General features: G+C 43.2%; 9 non-coding genes across 9 annotated transcripts; all 9 read right to left on the reverse strand.

Annotated features, from left to right (window-relative positions):
- Positions 1-262: 262 nt before the first annotated feature.
- On the reverse strand, positions 263-369 carry LOC142313558 (U6 spliceosomal RNA). The gene has a single exon (XR_012754552.1). It is a non-coding gene; the product is annotated as a U6 spliceosomal RNA (small nuclear RNA).
- A 3,450-nt stretch (positions 370-3,819) lies between these two features.
- On the reverse strand, positions 3,820-3,926 carry LOC142313530 (U6 spliceosomal RNA). The gene has a single exon (XR_012754525.1). It is a non-coding gene; the product is annotated as a U6 spliceosomal RNA (small nuclear RNA).
- A 1,678-nt stretch (positions 3,927-5,604) lies between these two features.
- LOC142313544 (U6 spliceosomal RNA) lies at positions 5,605-5,711 on the reverse strand. The gene has a single exon (XR_012754538.1). It is a non-coding gene; the product is annotated as a U6 spliceosomal RNA (small nuclear RNA).
- A 1,761-nt stretch (positions 5,712-7,472) lies between these two features.
- On the reverse strand, positions 7,473-7,579 carry LOC142313532 (U6 spliceosomal RNA). Its single transcript, XR_012754526.1, has one exon. It is a non-coding gene; the product is annotated as a U6 spliceosomal RNA (small nuclear RNA).
- Positions 7,580-9,258: 1,679 nt separating this feature from the next.
- Positions 9,259-9,365, reverse strand: LOC142313533 (U6 spliceosomal RNA). Its single transcript, XR_012754527.1, has one exon. It is a non-coding gene; the product is annotated as a U6 spliceosomal RNA (small nuclear RNA).
- A 1,764-nt stretch (positions 9,366-11,129) lies between these two features.
- Positions 11,130-11,236, reverse strand: LOC142313529 (U6 spliceosomal RNA). The gene has a single exon (XR_012754524.1). It is a non-coding gene; the product is annotated as a U6 spliceosomal RNA (small nuclear RNA).
- Positions 11,237-13,000: 1,764 nt separating this feature from the next.
- Positions 13,001-13,107, reverse strand: LOC142313487 (U6 spliceosomal RNA). The gene has a single exon (XR_012754484.1). It is a non-coding gene; the product is annotated as a U6 spliceosomal RNA (small nuclear RNA).
- A 1,742-nt stretch (positions 13,108-14,849) lies between these two features.
- LOC142313553 (U6 spliceosomal RNA) lies at positions 14,850-14,956 on the reverse strand. The gene has a single exon (XR_012754547.1). It is a non-coding gene; the product is annotated as a U6 spliceosomal RNA (small nuclear RNA).
- Positions 14,957-16,685: 1,729 nt separating this feature from the next.
- LOC142313488 (U6 spliceosomal RNA) lies at positions 16,686-16,792 on the reverse strand. Its single transcript, XR_012754485.1, has one exon. It is a non-coding gene; the product is annotated as a U6 spliceosomal RNA (small nuclear RNA).
- Positions 16,793-18,337: the final 1,545 nt, after the last annotated feature.

Here is an 18,337-nt window from a genome sequence, read left to right on the forward strand (position 1 = left end):
TTTTGCAGTTTTTCCACACTTGGAATTTTGTTTGCTGTTTTCCAGTACACTATATGGTAAAACTTATGGTTTCATTTAAAAGTACAACTCGTCCTGCAAAAAACAAGCTCTCATATGGCAAGATTGACTGAAAAATAAAAAAGTTACGTCTCTCGGAAGAAGGGGAGCAAAAAACAAAACAGCAAAAACAGAAAACGCTCTGCGGCTGAAACGGTTAACTCAGTAAATGAGGGTAAAAAAAAATTGGGGTTGAGAAATGCGTCAAAATATAGAACGCTTCACGAATTTGCGTGTCATCCTTGCGCAGGGGCCATGCTAATCTTCTCTGTATCGTTCTAATTTTAGTATATGTGCTGCCGAAGCGCGCACAAACTCAGGGCCGACCTGACCGCTATATATAGTCCTGGAAGAGGGAATATTTGCAGTTAGGGAGATTTTCTTTTTTTTTATCAGTAAATTCTAAAAGGTTTTGTGAAGCATTCTATGAATGTTGCAGTTAAATTGGAAAAAAATAATCAAGGGAAAAAATAAGTAATATTTTGTCACACATTAATATGCAAATGAGATCCACGCTGCACAGGATCCTGGGAGAACGTGTGGTGGCAGCTGTGGCTGTTACAGACGGCAGTGACTGTGGAATATATGGACAAGTCTATCACCTGAGGCAATTACTGCTGATCCGGGGCTTTTATCTCAGGAGTAGAGTTGAGCGGACTTCTAATAATCCTGGTCTGGCGGATCCGCCGCGGGTTGAACAATAAGTCCGGATCCGATCCGGAGTTCGGACCTATATAAGTCAATGGGGAGCGGATTCGGGACGGGAGAAAGGAGAGAGGAGAGAGAGGGAAAGGGAGAGGGAGAGAGAGAAAGGGAGTGGGAGAGAGGGAGAGAGGGAGAGAGGGAGGGAGAGTGGGAAAGAGAGGGAGAGAGAGGGGGAGTGAGAGAGAGAGAGGGAGAGAGGGAGGGAGAGAGGGGGAGAGAGAGGGAAAGAGTGAGCGAGAGAGGGAAAGAGAGAGGGAGAGGGAGAGAGAGGGAGAGACAGAGAGAGAGACAGAGAGAGGGAGGGAGAGTGAGAGGGAGAGAGAGAGAGAGACCCGGATCGTGCTGCTGGATACCCGGGTCGGGTTAGACCCGGATCGAACTCTGAAACCGCGCGGATCCGGATTTTTAAAGTTCGGGTCCGCTCAACACTAGTCTCCAGTCAAGGAGACCACCTACAGTTAGGTCCAGAAATATTTGGACAGTGACACAATTTTCGCGAGTTGGGCTCTGCATGCCACCACATTGGATTTGAAATGAAATCTCTACAACAGAATTCAAGTGCAGATTGTAACGTTTAATTTGAAGGTTTGAACAAAAATATCTGATAGAAATTGTAGGAATTGTACACATTTCTTTGCAAACATTCCACATTTCAGGAGGTCAAAAGTAATTGGACAAATAAACCAAACCCAAACAAAATATTTTTATTTTCAATATTTTGTTGCGAATCCTTTTGGAGGCAATCACTGCCTTAAGTCTGGAACCCATGGACATCACCAAACGCTGGGTTTCCTCCTTCTTAATGCTTTGCCAGGCCTTTACAGCCGCAGCCTTCAGGTCTTGCTTGTTTGTGGGTCTTTCCGTCTTAAGTCTGGATTTGAGCAAGTGAAATGCATGCTCAATTGGGTTAAGATCTGGTGATTGACTTGGCCATTGCAGAAGGTTCCACTTTTTTGCACTCATGAACTCCTGGGTAGCTTTGGCTGTATGCTTGGGGTCATTGTCCATGTGTACTATGAAGCGCCGTCCGATCAACTTTGCGGCATTTGGCTGAATCTGGGCTGAAAGTATATCCCAGTACACTTCAGAATTCATCCGGCTACTCTTGTCTGCTGTTATGTCATCAATAAACACAAGTGACCCAGTGCCATTGAAAGCCATGCATGCCGATGCCATCACGTTGCCTCCACCATGTTTTACAGAGGATGTGGTGTGCCTTGGATCATGTGCCGTTCCCTTTCTTCTCCAAACTTTTTTCTTCCCATCATTCTGGTACAGGTTGATGTTTGTCTCATCTGTCCATAGAATACTTTTCCAGAACTGAGCTGGCTTCATGAGGTGTTTTTCAGCAAATTTAACTCTGGCCTGTCTATTTTTGGAATTGATGAATGGTTTGCATCTAGATGTGAACCCTTTGTATTTACTTTCATGGAGTCTTCTCTTTACTGTTGACTTAGAGACAGATACACCTACTTCACTGAGAGTGTTCTGGACTTCAGTTGATGTTGTGAACGGGTTCTTCATCACCAAAGAAAGTATGCGGCGATCATCCACCACTGTTGTCATCCGTGGACGCCCAGGCCTTTTTGAGTTCCCAAGCTCACCAGTCAATTCCTTTTTTCTCAGAATGTACCTGACTGTTGATTTTGCTACTCCAAGCATGTCTGCTATCTCTCTGATGGATTTTTTCTTTTTTTTCAGCCTCAGGATGTTCTACTTCACCTCAATTGAGAGTTCCTTAGACCGCATGTTGTCTGGTCACAGCAACAGCTTCCAAATGCAAAACCACACACCTGTAATCAACCCCAGACCTTTTAACTACTTCATTGATTACAGGTTAACGAGGGAGACGCCTTCAGAGTTAATTGCAGCCCTTAGAGTCCCTTGTCCAATTACTTTTGGTCCCTTGAAAAAGAGGAGGCTATGCATTACAGAGCTATGATTCCTAAACCCTTTCTCCGATTTGGATGTGAAAACTCTCATATTGCAGCTGGGAGTGTGCACTTTCAGCCCATATTATATATATAATTGTATTTCTGAACATGTTTTTGTAAACAGCTAAAATAACAAAACTTGTGTCACTGTCCAAATATTTCTGGACCTAACTGTATGCCAAAACATGGTATCCATCCACAGACAGCTGTTTTGGGTTATTTGCCCCTTGTTTTGCAGAGCGATCGCATTGTTGATCCATATAGCCCCCTAGGGGGACTAGTAAAATAAAAAAAAAAGTTTTAAAAAATAAGAAAAACCCTAAAAGTTAAAATCACCCCCCTTTCACCCCATTGAAAATGAAAGGGTTAAAAAAATAAAAAATATACACATATTTGGTATCGCCGCGTTAAGAAATGCCCGATTTATCAACACATAAAATCAATCAACCTGATTGGTAAATGGCGTAGTGGAAAAACAATTCCAAATGCTAAAATTACGGGTTTTTTTGTCGCCGCAAGTTTTAAGCAAAATGCAATAACAGGCGATCAAAATGTAGCATCTGCGCAAAAATGGTATCATTAAAAATGTCAGCTCGAGATGCAAAAAAATAAGCCCTCACTGAGCCATAGATCCCAAAAAATGAGAATGCTATGGTTTTCGGAAAATGGCGCAAAACGTACACCACTTTTATTGGACAAGCTTTTGAATTTTTTTTAACCCCTTGGATACAAGTAAACCTATACATGTTTGGTGTCTACAAACTCGCACCGACCTCAGGCATCCCACTCACACATCAGTTTTACCATATAGTGAACACGGTGAATAAAATATCCCAAAAACTATTGTGCGATCACACTTTTTTTGCAGTTTTTCCACACTTGGAATTTTGTTTGCTGTTTTCCAGTACACTATATGGTAAAACTTATGGTTTCATTTAAAAGTACAACTCGTCCTGCAAAAAAAAAGCTCTCATATGGCAAGATTGACTGAAAAATAAAAAAAGTTACGTCTCTCGGAAGAAGGGGAGCAAAAAACAAAACAGCAAAAACAGAAAACGCTCTGCGGCTGAAACGGTTAACTCAGTAAATGAGGGTAAAAAAAAATTGGGGTTGAGAAATGCGTCAAAATATGGAACGCTTCATGAATTTGCGTGTCATCCTTGCGCAGGGGCCATGCTAATCTTCTCTGTATCGTTCCAATTTTAGTATATGTGCTGCCGAAGCGAGCACAAACTCAGGGCCGACCTGACCGCTATATATAGTCCTGGAAGAGGGAATATTGGAAAAAAATAATCAAGGGAAAAAATAAGTAATATTTTGTCACACATTAATATGCAAATGAGATCCACGCTGCACAGGATCCTGGGAGAACGTGTGGTGGCAGCTGTGGCTGTTACAGACGGCAGTGACTGTGGAATATATGGACAAGTCTATCACCTGAGGCAATTACTGCTGATCCGGGGCTTTTACCTCAGGAGTAGAGTTGAGCGGACTTCTAATAATCCTGGTCTGGCGGATCCGCCGAGGGTTGAACAATAAGTCCGGATCCGATCCGGAGTTCGGACCTATATAAGTCAATGGGGAGCGGATCCGGGACGGGAGAAAGGAGAGAGGAGAGAGAGGGAAAGAGAGAGGGAGAGAGAGAAAGGGAGTGGGAGAGAGGGAGAGAGGGAGGGAGAGTGGGAAAGAGAGAGAGAGGGAAAGAGGGAGAGAGAGAGGGAGGGATAGAGGGAGAGAGAGGGAGAGAGGGAAAGAGAGAGGAAGAGAGGGAAAGAAAGAGGGAGAGGGAGAGACAGAGAGAGGGAGGGAGAGTGAGAGGGGGAGAGAGAGAGAGAGACCCGGATCGTGCTGCTGGATACCCGGGTCCGGGTTAGACCCAGATCGGACTCTGAAACCGCGCGGATCCGGATTTTTAAAGTTCGGGTCCGCTCAACACTAGTCTCCAGTCAAGGAGACCACCTATGCCAAAACATGGTATCCATCCACAGACAGCTGTTTTGGGTTATTTGCGCCTTGTTTTGCAGAGCGATCGCATTGTTGATCCATATAGCCCCCTAGGGGGACTAGTAAAATAAAAAAAAAAGTTTTAAAAAATAAGAAAAAACCTAAAAGTTAAAATCACCCCCCTTTCACCCCATTGAAAATGAAAGGGTTAAAAAAATAAAAAATATACACATATTTGGTATCGCCGCGTTAAGAAATGCCCGATTTATCAACACATAAAATCAATCAACCTGATTGGTAAATGGCGTAGTGGAAAAACAATTCCAAATGCTAAAATTACGGGTTTTTTTGTCGCCGCATGTTTTACGCAAAATGCAATAACAGGCGATCAAAATGTAGCATCTGCGCAAAAATGGTATCATTAAAAATGTCAGCTCGAGATGCAAAAAAATAAGCCCTCACTGAGCCATAGATCCCAAAAAATGAGAATGCTATGGTTTTCGGAAAATGGCGCAAAACGTACACCACTTTTATTGGACAAGCTTTTGAATTTTTTTTAACCCCTTAGATACAAGTAAACCTATACATGTTTGGTGTCTACAAACTCGCACCGACCTCAGGCATCCCACCCACACATCAGTTTTACCATATAGTGAACACGGTGAATAAAATATCCCAAAAACTATTGTGCGATCACACTTTTTTTGCAGTTTTTCCACACTTGGAATTTTGTTTGCTGTTTTCCAGTACACTATATGGTAAAACTTATGGTTTCATTTAAAAGTACAACTCGTCCTGCAAAAAACAAGCTCTCATATGGCAAGATTGACTGAAAAATAAAAAAGTTACGTCTCTCGGAAGAAGGGGAGCAAAAAACAAAACAGCAAAAACAGAAAACGCTCTGCGGCTGAAACGGTTAACTCAGTAAATGAGGGTCAAAAAAAATTGGGGTTGAGAAATGCGTCAAAATATGGAACGCTTCACGAATTTGCGTGTCATCCTTGCGCAGGGGCCATGCTAATCTTCTCTGTATCGTTCCAATTTTAGTATATGTGCTGCCGATGCGAGCACAATCTCAGGGCCGACCTGACCGCTATATATAGTCCTGGAAGAGGGAATATTTGCAGTTAGGGAGATTTTCTTTTTTTTTATCAGTAAATTCTAAAAGGTTTTGTGAAGCATTCTATGAATGTTGCAGTTAAATTGGAAAAAAATAATCAAGTGAAAAAATAAGTAATATTTTGTCACACATTAATATGCAAATGAGATCCACGCTGCACAGGATCCTGGGAGAACGTGTGTGGTGGCAGCTGTGGCTGTTACAGACGGCAGTGACTGTGGAATATATGGACAAGTCTATCACCTGAGGCAATTACTGCTGATCCGGGGCTTTTACCTCAGGAGTAGAGTTGAGCGGACTTCTAATAATCCTGGTCTGGCGGATCCGCCGCGGGTTGAACAATAAGTCCGGATCCGATCCGGAGTTCGGACCTATATAAGTCAATGGGGAGCGGATCCGGGACGGGAGAAAGGAGAGAGGAGAGAGAGGGAAAGGGAGAGGGAGAGAGAGAAAGGGAGTGGGAGAGAGGGAGAGAGGGAGGGAGAGTGGGAAAGAGAGAGAGAGGGGGAGAGAGAGAGGGAGGGAGAGAGGGAAAGAGAGAGGGAGAGAGGGAAAGAGAGAGGGAGAGAGGGAAAGAAAGAGGGAGAGGGGGAGACAGAGAGAGGGAGGGAGAGTGAGAGGGGGAGAGAGAGAGAGAGACCCGGATCGTGCTGCTGGATACCCGGGTCCGGGTTAGACCCGGATCGGACTCTGAAACCGCGCGGATCCGGATTTTTAAAGTTCGGGTCTGCTCAACACTAGTCTCCAGTCAAGGAGACCACCTATGCCAAAACATGGTATCCATCCACAGACAGCTGTTTTGGGTTATTTGCCCCTTGTTTTGCAGAGCGATCGCATTGTTGATCCATATAGCCCCCTAGGGGGACTAGTAAAATAAAAAAAAAAGTTTTAAAAAAATAAGAAAAACCCTAAAAGTTAAAATCCCCCCCCTTTCACCCCATTGAAAATGAAAGGGTTAAAAAAATAAAAAATATACACATATTTGGTATCGCCGCGTTAAGAAATGCCCGATTTATCAACACATAAAATCAATCAACCTGATTGGTAAATGGCGTAGTGGAAAAACAATTCCAAATGCTAAAATTACGGGTTTTTTTGTCGCCGCAAGTTTTACGCAAAATGCAATAACAGGCGATCAAAATGTAGCATCTGCGCAAAAATGGTATCATTAAAAATGTCAGCTCGAGATGCAAAAAAATAAGCCCTCACTGAGCCATAGATCCCAAAAAATGAGAATGCTATGGTTTTCGGAAAATGGCGCAAAACGTACACCACTTTTATTGGACAAGCTTTTGAATTTTTTTTAACCCCTTGGATACAAGTAAACCTATACATGTTTGGTGTCTACAAACTCGCACCGACCTCAGGCATCCCACTCACACATCAGTTTTACCATATAGTGAACACGGTGAATAAAATATCCCAAAAACTATTGTGCGATCACACTTTTTTTGCAGTTTTTCCACACTTGGAATTTTGTTTGCTGTTTTCCAGTACACTATATGGTAAAACTTATGGTTTCATTTAAAAGTACAACTCGTCCTGCAAAAAAAAAGCTCTCATATGGCAAGATTGACTGAAAAATAAAAAAAGTTACGTCTCTCGGAAGAAGGGGAGCAAAAAACAAAACAGCAAAAACAGAAAACGCTCTGCGGCTGAAACGGTTAACTCAGTAAATGAGGGTAAAAAAAAATTGGGGTTGAGAAATGCGTCAAAATATGGAACGCTTCATGAATTTGCGTGTCATCCTTGCGCAGGGGCCATGCTAATCTTCTCTGTATCGTTCCAATTTTAGTATATGTGCTGCCGAAGCGAGCACAAACTCAGGGCCGACCTGACCGCTATATATAGTCCTGGAAGAGGGAATATTGGAAAAAAATAATCAAGGGAAAAAATAAGTAATATTTTGTCACACATTAATATGCAAATGAGATCCACGCTGCACAGGATCCTGGGAGAACGTGTGGTGGCAGCTGTGGCTGTTACAGACGGCAGTGACTGTGGAATATATGGACAAGTCTATCACCTGAGGCAATTACTGCTGATCCGGGGCTTTTACCTCAGGAGTAGAGTTGAGCGGACTTCTAATAATCCTGGTCTGGCGGATCCGCCGAGGGTTGAACAATAAGTCCGGATCCGATCCGGAGTTCGGACCTATATAAGTCAATGGGGAGCGGATCCGGGACGGGAGAAAGGAGAGAGGAGAGAGAGGGAAAGAGAGAGGGAGAGAGAGAAAGGGAGTGGGAGAGAGGGAGAGAGGGAGGGAGAGTGGGAAAGAGAGAGAGAGGGAAAGAGGGAGAGAGAGAGGGAGGGATAGAGGGAGAGAGAGGGAGAGAGGGAAAGAGAGAGGAAGAGAGGGAAAGAAAGAGGGAGAGGGAGAGACAGAGAGAGGGAGGGAGAGTGAGAGGGGGAGAGAGAGAGAGAGACCCGGATCGTGCTGCTGGATACCCGGGTCCGGGTTAGACCCAGATCGGACTCTGAAACCGCGCGGATCCGGATTTTTAAAGTTCGGGTCCGCTCAACACTAGTCTCCAGTCAAGGAGACCACCTATGCCAAAACATGGTATCCATCCACAGACAGCTGTTTTGGGTTATTTGCGCCTTGTTTTGCAGAGCGATCGCATTGTTGATCCATATAGCCCCCTAGGGGGACTAGTAAAATAAAAAAAAAAGTTTTAAAAAATAAGAAAAAACCTAAAAGTTAAAATCACCCCCCTTTCACCCCATTGAAAATGAAAGGGTTAAAAAAATAAAAAATATACACATATTTGGTATCGCCGCGTTAAGAAATGCCCGATTTATCAACACATAAAATCAATCAACCTGATTGGTAAATGGCGTAGTGGAAAAACAATTCCAAATGCTAAAATTACGGGTTTTTTTGTCGCCGCAAGTTTTAAGCAAAATGCAATAACAGGCGATCAAAATGTAGCATCTGCGCAAAAATGGTATCATTAAAAATGTCAGCTCGAGATGCAAAAAAATAAGCCCTCACTGAGCCATAGATCCCAAAAAATGAGAATGCTATGGTTTTCGGAAAATGGCGCAAAACGTACACCACTTTTATTGGACAAGCTTTTGAATTTTTTTTAACCCCTTGGATACAAGTAAACCTATACATGTTTGGTGTCTACAAACTCGCACCGACCTCAGGCATCCCACTCACACATCAGTTTTACCATATAGTGAACACGGTGAATAAAATATCCCAAAAACTATTGTGCGATCACACTTTTTTTGCAGTTTTTCCACACTTGGAATTTTGTTTGCTGTTTTCCAGTACACTATATGGTAAAACTTATGGTTTCATTTAAAAGTACAACTCGTCCTGCAAAAAAAAAGCTCTCATATGGCAAGATTGACTGAAAAATAAAAAAAGTTACGTCTCTCGGAAGAAGGGGAGCAAAAAACAAAACAGCAAAAACAGAAAACGCTCTGCGGCTGAAACGGTTAACTCAGTAAATGAGGGTAAAAAAAAATTGGGGTTGAGAAATGCGTCAAAATATGGAACGCTTCATGAATTTGCGTGTCATCCTTGCGCAGGGGCCATGCTAATCTTCTCTGTATCGTTCCAATTTTAGTATATGTGCTGCCGAAGCGAGCACAAACTCAGGGCCGACCTGACCGCTATATATAGTCCTGGAAGAGGGAATATTTGCAGTTAGGGAGATTTTCTTTTTTTTATCAGTAAATTCTAAAAGGTTTTGTGAAGCATTCTATGAATGTTGCAGTTAAATTGGAAAAAAATAATCAAGGGAAAAAATAAGTAATATTTTGTCACACATTAATATGCAAATGAGATCCACGCTGCACAGGATCCTGGGAGAACGTGTGGTGGCAGCTGTGGCTGTTACAGACGGCAGTGACTGTGGAATATATGGACAAGTCTATCACCTGAGGCAATTACTGCTGATCCAGGGCTTTTACCTCAGGAGTAGAGTTGAGCGGACTTCTAATAATCCTGGTCTGGCGGATCCGCCGCGGGTTGAACAATAAGTCCGGATCCGATCCGGAGTTCGGACCTATATAAGTCAATGGGGAGCGGATCCGGGACGGGAGAAAGGAGAGAGGAGAGAGAGGGAAAGGGAGAGGGAGAGAGAGAAAGGGAGTGGGAGAGAGGGAGAGAGGGAGGGAGAGTGGGAAAGAGGGAAAGAGGGAGAGAGAGAGGGAGGGAGAGAGGGGGAGAGAGAGGGAGAGAGAGGGAGAGAGGGAAAGAGAGAGGGAGAGAGGGAAAGAAAGAGGGAGAGGGAGAGACAGAGAGAGGGAGGGAGAGTGAGAGGGGGAGAGAGAGAGAGAGACCCGGATCGTGCTGCTGGATACCCGGGTCCGGGTTAGACCCGGATCGGACTCTGAAACCGCGCGGATCCGGATTTTTAAAGTTCGGGTCTTCTCAACACTAGTCTCCAGTCAAGGAGACCACCTATGCCAAACCATGGTATCCATCCACAGACAGCTGTTTTGGGTTATTTGCCCCTTGTTTTGCAGAGCGATCGCATTGTTGATCCATATAGCCCCCTAGGGGGACTAGTAAAATAAAAAAAAAAGTTTTAAAAAATAAGAAAAACCCTAAAAGTTAAAATCACCCCCCTTTCACCCCATTGAAAATGAAAGGGTTAAAAAAATAAAAAATATACACATATTTGGTATCGCCGCGTTAAGAAATGCCCGATTTATCAACACATAAAATCAATTAACCTGATTGGTAAATGGCGTAGTGGAAAAACAATTCCAAATGCTAAAATTACGGGTTTTTTTGTCGCCGCAAGTTTTACGCAAAATGCAATAACAGGCGATCAAAATGTAGCATCTGCGCAAAAATGGTATCATTAAAAATGTCAGCTCGAGATGCAAAAAAATAAGCCCTCACTGAGCCATAGATCCCAAAAAATGAGAATGCTATGGTTTTCGGAAAATGGCGCAAAACGTACACCACTTTTATTGGACAAGCTTTTGAATTTTTTTTAACCCCTTAGATACAAATAAACCTATACATGTTTGGTGTCTACAAACTCGCACCGACCTCAGGCATCCCACCCACACATCAGTTTTACCATATAGTGAACACGGTGAATAAAATATCCCAAAAACTTTAGTGCGATCACACTTTTTTTGCAGTTTTTCCACACTTGGAATTTTGTTTGCTGTTTTCCAGTACACTATATGGTAAAACTTATGGTTTCATTTAAAAGTACAACTCGTCCTGCAAAAAACAAGCTCTCATATGGCAAGATTGACTGAAAAATAAAAAAGTTACGTCTCTCGGAAGAAGGGGAGCAAAAAACAAAACAGCAAAAACAGAAAACGCTCTGCGGCTGAAACGGTTAACTCAGTAAATGAGGGTCAAAAAAAATTGGGGTTGAGAAATGCGTCAAAATATGGAACGCTTCACGAATTTGCGTGTCATCCTTGCGCAGGGGCCATGCTAATCTTCTCTGTATCGTTCCAATTTTAGTATATGTGCTGCCAAAGCGAGCACAAAATCAGGACCGACCTGACCGCTATATATAGTCCTGGAAGAGGGAATATTTGCAGTTAGGGAGATTTTCTTTTTTTTATCAGTAAATTCTAAAAGGTTTTGTGAAGCATTCTATGAATGTTGCAGTTAAATTGGAAAAAAATAATCAAGGGAAAAAATAAGTAATATTTTGTCACACATTAATATGCAAATGAGATCCACGCTGCACAGGATCCTGGGAGAACGTGTGGTGGCAGCTGTGGCTGTTACAGACGGCAGTGACTGTGGAATATATGGACAAGTCTATCACCTGAGGCAATTACTGCTGATCCGGGGCTTTTACCTCAGGAGTAGAGTTGAGCGGACTTCTAATAATCCTGGTCTGGCGGATCCGCCGCGGGTTGAACAATAAGTCCGGATCCGATCCGGAGTTCGGACCTATATAAGTCAATGGGGAGCGGATCCGGGACGGGAGAAAGGAGAGAGGAGAGAGAGGGAAAGGGAGAGGGAGAGAGAGAAAGGGAGTGGGAGAGAGGGAGAGAGGGAGGGAGAGTGGGAAAGAGGGAAAGAGGGAGAGAGAGAGGGAGGGAGAGAGGGGGAGAGAGAGGGAGAGAGAGGGAGAGAGGGAAAGAGAGAGGGAGAGAGGGAAAGAAAGAGGGAGAGGGAGAGACAGAGAGAGGGAGGGAGAGTGAGAGGGGGAGAGAGAGAGAGAGACCCGGATCGTGCTGCTGGATACCCGGGTCCGGGTTAGACCCGGATCGGACTCTGAAACCGCGCGGATCCGGATTTTTAAAGTTCGGGTCTTCTCAACACTAGTCTCCAGTCAAGGAGACCACCTATGCCAAACCATGGTATCCATCCACAGACAGCTGTTTTGGGTTATTTGCCCCTTGTTTTGCAGAGCGATCGCATTGTTGATCCATATAGCCCCCTAGGGGGACTAGTAAAATAAAAAAAAAAGTTTTAAAAAATAAGAAAAACCCTAAAAGTTAAAATCACCCCCCTTTCACCCCATTGAAAATGAAAGGGTTAAAAAAATAAAAAATATACACATATTTGGTATCGCCGCGTTAAGAAATGCCCGATTTATCAACACATAAAATCAATCAACCTGATTGGTAAATGGCGTAGTGGAAAAACAATTCCAAATGCTAAAATTACGGGTTTTTTTGTCGCCGCAAGTTTTACGCAAAATGCAATAACAGGCGATCAAAATGTAGCATCTGCGCAAAAATGGTATCATTAAAAATGTCAGCTCGAGATGCAAAAAAATAAGCCCTCACTGAGCCATAGATCCCAAAAAATGAGAATGCTATGGTTTTCGGAAAATGGCGCAAAACGTACACCACTTTTATTGGACAAGCTTTTGAATTTTTTTTAACCCCTTAGATACAAATAAACCTATACATGTTTGGTGTCTACAAACTCGCACCGACCTCAGGCATCCCACCCACACATCAGTTTTACCATATAGTGAACACGGTGAATAAAATATCCCAAAAACTTTAGTGCGATCACACTTTTTTTGCAGTTTTTCCACACTTGGAATTTTGTTTGCTGTTTTCCAGTACACTATATGGTAAAACTTATGGTTTCATTTAAAAGTACAACTCGTCCTGCAAAAAACAAGCTCTCATATGGCAAGATTGACTGAAAAATAAAAAAGTTACGTCTCTCGGAAGAAGGGGAGCAAAAAACAAAACAGCAAAAACAGAAAACGCTCTGCGGCTGAAACGGTTAACTCAGTAAATGAGGGTCAAAAAAAATTGGGGTTGAGAAATGCGTCAAAATATGGAACGCTTCACGAATTTGCGTGTCATCCTTGCGCAGGGGCCATGCTAATCTTCTCTGTATCGTTCCAATTTTAGTATATGTGCTGCCGAAGCGAGCACAAACTCAGGGCCGACCTGACCGCTATATATAGTCCTGGAAGAGGGAATATTTGCAGTTAGGGAGATTTTCTTTTTTTTATCAGTAAATTCTAAAAGGTTTTGTGAAGCATTCTATGAATGTTGCAGTTAAATTGGAAAAAAATAATCAAGGGAAAAAATAAGTAATATTTTGTCACACATTAATATGCAAATGAGATCCACGCTGCACAGGATCCTGGGAGAACGTGTGGTGGCAGCTGTGGCTGTTACAGACGGCAGTGACTGTGGAATATATGGACAAGTCTATCACCTGAGGCAATTACTGCTGATCCGGGGCTTTTACCTCAGGAGTAGAGTTGAGCGGACTTCTAATAATCCTGGTCTGGCGGATCCGCCGCGGGTTGAACAATAAGTCCGGATCCGATCCGGAGTTCGGACCTATATAAGTCAATGGGGAGCGGATCCGGGACGGGAGAAAGGAGAGAGGAGAGAGAGGGAAAGGGAGAGGGAGAGAGAGAAAGGGAGTGGGAGAGAGGGAGAGAGGGAGGGAGAGTGGGAAAGAGAGAGAGAGGGAAAGAGGGAGAGAGGGAGAGAGAGAGAGGGAGAGAGGGAAAGAGAGAGGGAGAGAGGGAAAGAAAGAGGGAGAGGGAGAGAGAGGGAGGGAGAGTGAGAGGGGGAGAGAGAGAGAGAGACCCGGATCGTGCTGCTGGATACCCGGGTCCGGGTTAGACCCGGATCGGACTCTGAAACCGCGCGGATCCGGATTTTTAAAGTTCGGGTCTGCTCAACACTAGTCTCCAGTCAAGGAGACCACCTATGCCAAAACATGGTATCCATCCACAGACAGCTGTTTTGGGTTATTTGCCCCTTGTTTTGCAGAGCGATCGCATTGTTGATCCATATAGCCCCCTAGGGGGACTAGTAAAATAAAAAAAAAAGTTTTAAAAAATAAGAAAAACCCTAAAAGTTAAAATCACCCCCCTTTCACCCCATTGAAAATGAAAGGGTTAAAAAAATAAAAAATATACACATATTTGGTATCGCCGCGTTAAGAAATGCCCGATTTATCAACACATAAAATCAATCAACCTGATTGGTAAATGGCGTAGTGGAAAAACAATTCCAAATGCTAAAATTACGGGTTTTTTTGTCGCCGCAAGTTTTACGCAAAATGCAATAACAGGCGATCAAAATGTAGCATCTGCGCAAAAATGGTATCATTAAAAATGTCAGCTCGAGATGCAAAAAAATAAGCCCTCACTGAGCCATAGATCCCAAAAAATGAGAATGCTATGGTTTTCGGAAAATGGCGCAAAACGTACACCACTTTTATTGGACAAGCTTTTGAATTTTTTTTAACCCCTTAGATACAAGTAAACCTATACATGTTTGGTGTCTACAAACTCGCACCGACCTCAGGCATCCCACCCACACATCAGTTTTACCATATAGTGAACACGGTGAATAAAATATCCCAAAAACTATTGTGCGATCACACTTTTTTTGCAGTTTTTCCACACTTGGAATTTTGTTTGCTGTTTTCCAGTACACTATATGGTAAAACTTATGGTTTCATTTAAAAGTACAACTCGTCCTGCAAAAAACAAGCTCTCATATGGCAAGATTGACTGAAAAATAAAAAAGTTACGTCTCTCGGAAGAAGGGGAGCAAAAAACAAAACAGCAAAAACAGAAAACGCTCTGCGGCTGAAACGGTTAACTCAGTAAATGAGGGTCAAAAAAAATTGGGGTTGAGAAATGCGTCAAAATATGGAACGCTTCACGAATTTGCGTGTCATCCTTGCGCAGGGGCCATGCTAAGCTTCTCTGTATCGTTCCAATTTTAGTATATGTGCTGCCGAAGCGAGCACAAACTCAGGGCCGACCTGACCGCTATATATAGTCCTGGAAGAGGGAATATTTGCAGTTAGGGAGATTTTCTTTTTTTTATCAGTAAATTCTAAAAGGTTTTGTGAAGCATTCTATGAATGTTGCAGTTAAATTGGAAAAAAATAATCAAGGGAAAAAATAAGTAATATTTTGTCACACATTAATATGCAAATGAGATCCACGCTGCACAGGATCCTGGGAGAACGTGTGGTGGCAGCTGTGGCTGTTACAGACGGCAGTGACTGTGGAATATATGGACAAGTCTATCACCTGAGGCAATTACTGCTGATCCGGGGCTTTTACCTCAGGAGTAGAGTTGAGCGGACTTCTAATAATCCTGGTCTGGCGGATCCGCCGCGGGTTGAACAATAAGTCCGGATCCGATCCGGAGTTCGGACCTATATAAGTCAATGGGGAGCGGATCCGGGACGGGAGAAAGGAGAGAGGAGAGAGAGGGAAAGGGAGAGGGAGAGAGAGAAAGGGAGTGGGAGAGAAGGAGAGAGGGAGGGAAAGAGGGAGAGAGGGAGAGAGAGAGAGGGAGAGAGGGAAAGAGAGAGGGAGAGAGGGAAAGAAAGAGGGAGAGGGAGAGAGAGGGAGAGACAGAAAGAGGGAGGGAGAGTGAGAGGGAGAGAGAGAGAGACCCGGATCGTGCTGCTGGATACCCGGGTCCGGGTTAGACCCGGATCGGACTCTGAAACCGCGCGGATCCGGATTTTTAAAGTTCGGGTCCGCTCAACACTAGTCTCCAGTCAAGGAGACCACCTATGCCAAAACATGGTATCCATCCACACACAGCTGTTTTGGGTTATTTGCCCCTTGTTTTGCAGAGCGATCGCATTGTTGATCCATATAGCCCCCTAGGGGGACTAGTAAAATAAAAAAAAAGTTTTAAAAAATAAGAAAAACCCTAAAAGTTAAAATCACCCCCCTTTCACCCCATTGAAAATGAAAGGGTTAAAAAAATAAAAAATATACACATATTTGGTATCGCCGCGTTAAGAAATGCCCGATTTATCAACACATAAAATCAATCAACCTGATTGGTAAATGGCGTAGTGGAAAAACAATTCCAAATGCTAAAATTACGGGTTTTTTTGTCGCCGCAAGTTTTACGCAAAATGCAATAACAGGCGATCAAAATGTAGCATCTGCGCAAAAATGGTATCATTAAAAATGTCAGCTCGAGATGCAAAAAAATAAGCCCTCACTGAGCCATAGATCCCAAAAAATGAGAATGCTATGGTTTTCGGAAAATGGCGCAAAACGTACACCACTTTTATTGGACAAGCTTTTGAATTTTTTTTAACCCCTTAGATACAAGTAAACCTATACATGTTTGGTGTCTACAAACTCGCACCGACCTCAGGCATCCCACCCACACATCAGTTTTACCATATAGTGAACACGGTGAATAAAATATCCCAAAAACTATTGTGCGATCACACTTTTTTTGCAGTTTTTCCACACTTGGAATTTTGTTTGCTGTTTTCCAGTACACTATATGGTAAAACTTATGGTTTCATTTAAAAGTACAACTCGTCCTGCAAAAAACAAGCTCTCATATGGCAAGATTGACTGAAAAATAAAAAAGTTACGTCTCTCGGAAGAAGGGGAGCAAAAAACAAAACAGCAAAAACAGAAAACGCTCTGCGGCTGAAACGGTTAACTCAGTAAATGAGGGTCAAAAAAAATTGGGGTTGAGAAATGCGTCAAAATATGGAACGCTTCACGAATTTGCGTGTCATCCTTGCGCAGGGGCCATGCTAATCTTCTCTGTATCGTTCCAATTTTAGTATATGTGCTGCCGAAGCGAGCACAAACTCAGGGCCGACCTGACCGCTATATATAGTCCTGGAAGAGGGAATATTTGCAGTTAGGGAGATTTTCTTTTTTTTATCAGTAAATTCTAAAAGGTTTTGTGAAGCATTCTATGAATGTTGCAGTTAAATTGGAAAAAAATAATCAAGGGAAAAAATAAGTAATATTTTGTCACACATTAATATGCAAATGAGATCCACGCTGCACAGGATCCTGGGAGAACGTGTGGTGGCAGCTGTGGCTGTTACAGACGGCAGTGACTGTGGAATATATGGACAAGTCTATCACCTGAGGCAATTACTGCTGATCCGGGGCTTTTACCTCAGGAGTAGAGTTGAGCGGACTTCTAATAATCCTGGTCTGGCGGATCCGCCGCGGGTTGAACAATAAGTCCGGATCCGATCCGGAGTTCGGACCTATATAAGTCAATGGGGAGCGGATCCGGGACGGGAGAAAGGAGAGAGGAGAGAGAGGGAAAGGGAGAGGGAGAGAGAGAAAGGGAGTGGGAGAGAGGGAGAGAGGGAGGGAGAGTGGGAAAGAGAGAGAGAGGGAAAGAGGGAGAGAGGGAGAGAGAGAGAGAGGGAGAGAGGGAAAGAGAGAGGGAGAGAGGGAAAGAAAGAGGGAGAGAGAGGGAGAGACAGAGAGAGGGAGGGAGAGTGAGAGGGGGAGAGAGAGAGAGAGACCCGGATCGTGCTGCTGGATACCCGGGTCCGGGTTAGACCCGGATCGGACTCTGAAACCGCGCGGATCCGGATTTTTAAAGTTCGGGTCTGCTCAACACTAGTCTCCAGTCAAGGAGACCACCTATGCCAAAACATGGTATCCATCCACAGACAGCTGTTTTGGGTTATTTGCCCCTTGTTTTGCAGAGCGATCGCATTGTTGATCCATATAGCCCCCTAGGGGGACTAGTAAAATAAAAAAAAAAGTTTTAAAAAATAAGAAAAACCCTAAAAGTTAAAATCACCCCCCTTTCACCCCATTGAAAATGAAAGGGTTAAAAAAATAAAAAATATACACATATTTGGGATCGCCGCGTTAAGAAATGCCCGATTTATCAACACATAAAATCAATCGACCTGATTGGTAAATGGCGTAGTGGAAAAACAATTCCAAATGCTAAAATTACGTGTTTTTTTGTCGCCGCAAGTTTTAAGCAAAATGCAATAACAGGCGATCAAAATGTAGCATCTGCGCAAAAATGGTATCATTAAAAATGTCAGCTCGAGATGCAAAAAAATAAGCCCTCACTGAGCCATAGATCCCAAAAAATGAGAATGCTATGGTTTTCGGAAAATGGCGCAAAACGTACACCACTTTTATTGGACAAGCTTTTGAATTTTTTTTAACCCCTTAGATACAAGTAAACCTATACATGTTTGGTGTCTACAAACTCGCACCGACCTCAGGCATCCCACCCACACATCAGTTTTACCATATAGTGAACACGGTGAATAAAATATCCCAAAAACTATTGTGCGATCACACTTTTTTTGCAGTTTTTCCACACTTGGAATTTTGTTTGCTGTTTTCCAGTACACTAT

This window comes from Anomaloglossus baeobatrachus, chromosome 5 (assembly GCF_048569485.1).
Source record: "Anomaloglossus baeobatrachus isolate aAnoBae1 chromosome 5, aAnoBae1.hap1, whole genome shotgun sequence".
Lineage (NCBI taxonomy): Eukaryota > Metazoa > Chordata > Amphibia > Anura > Aromobatidae > Anomaloglossus > Anomaloglossus baeobatrachus.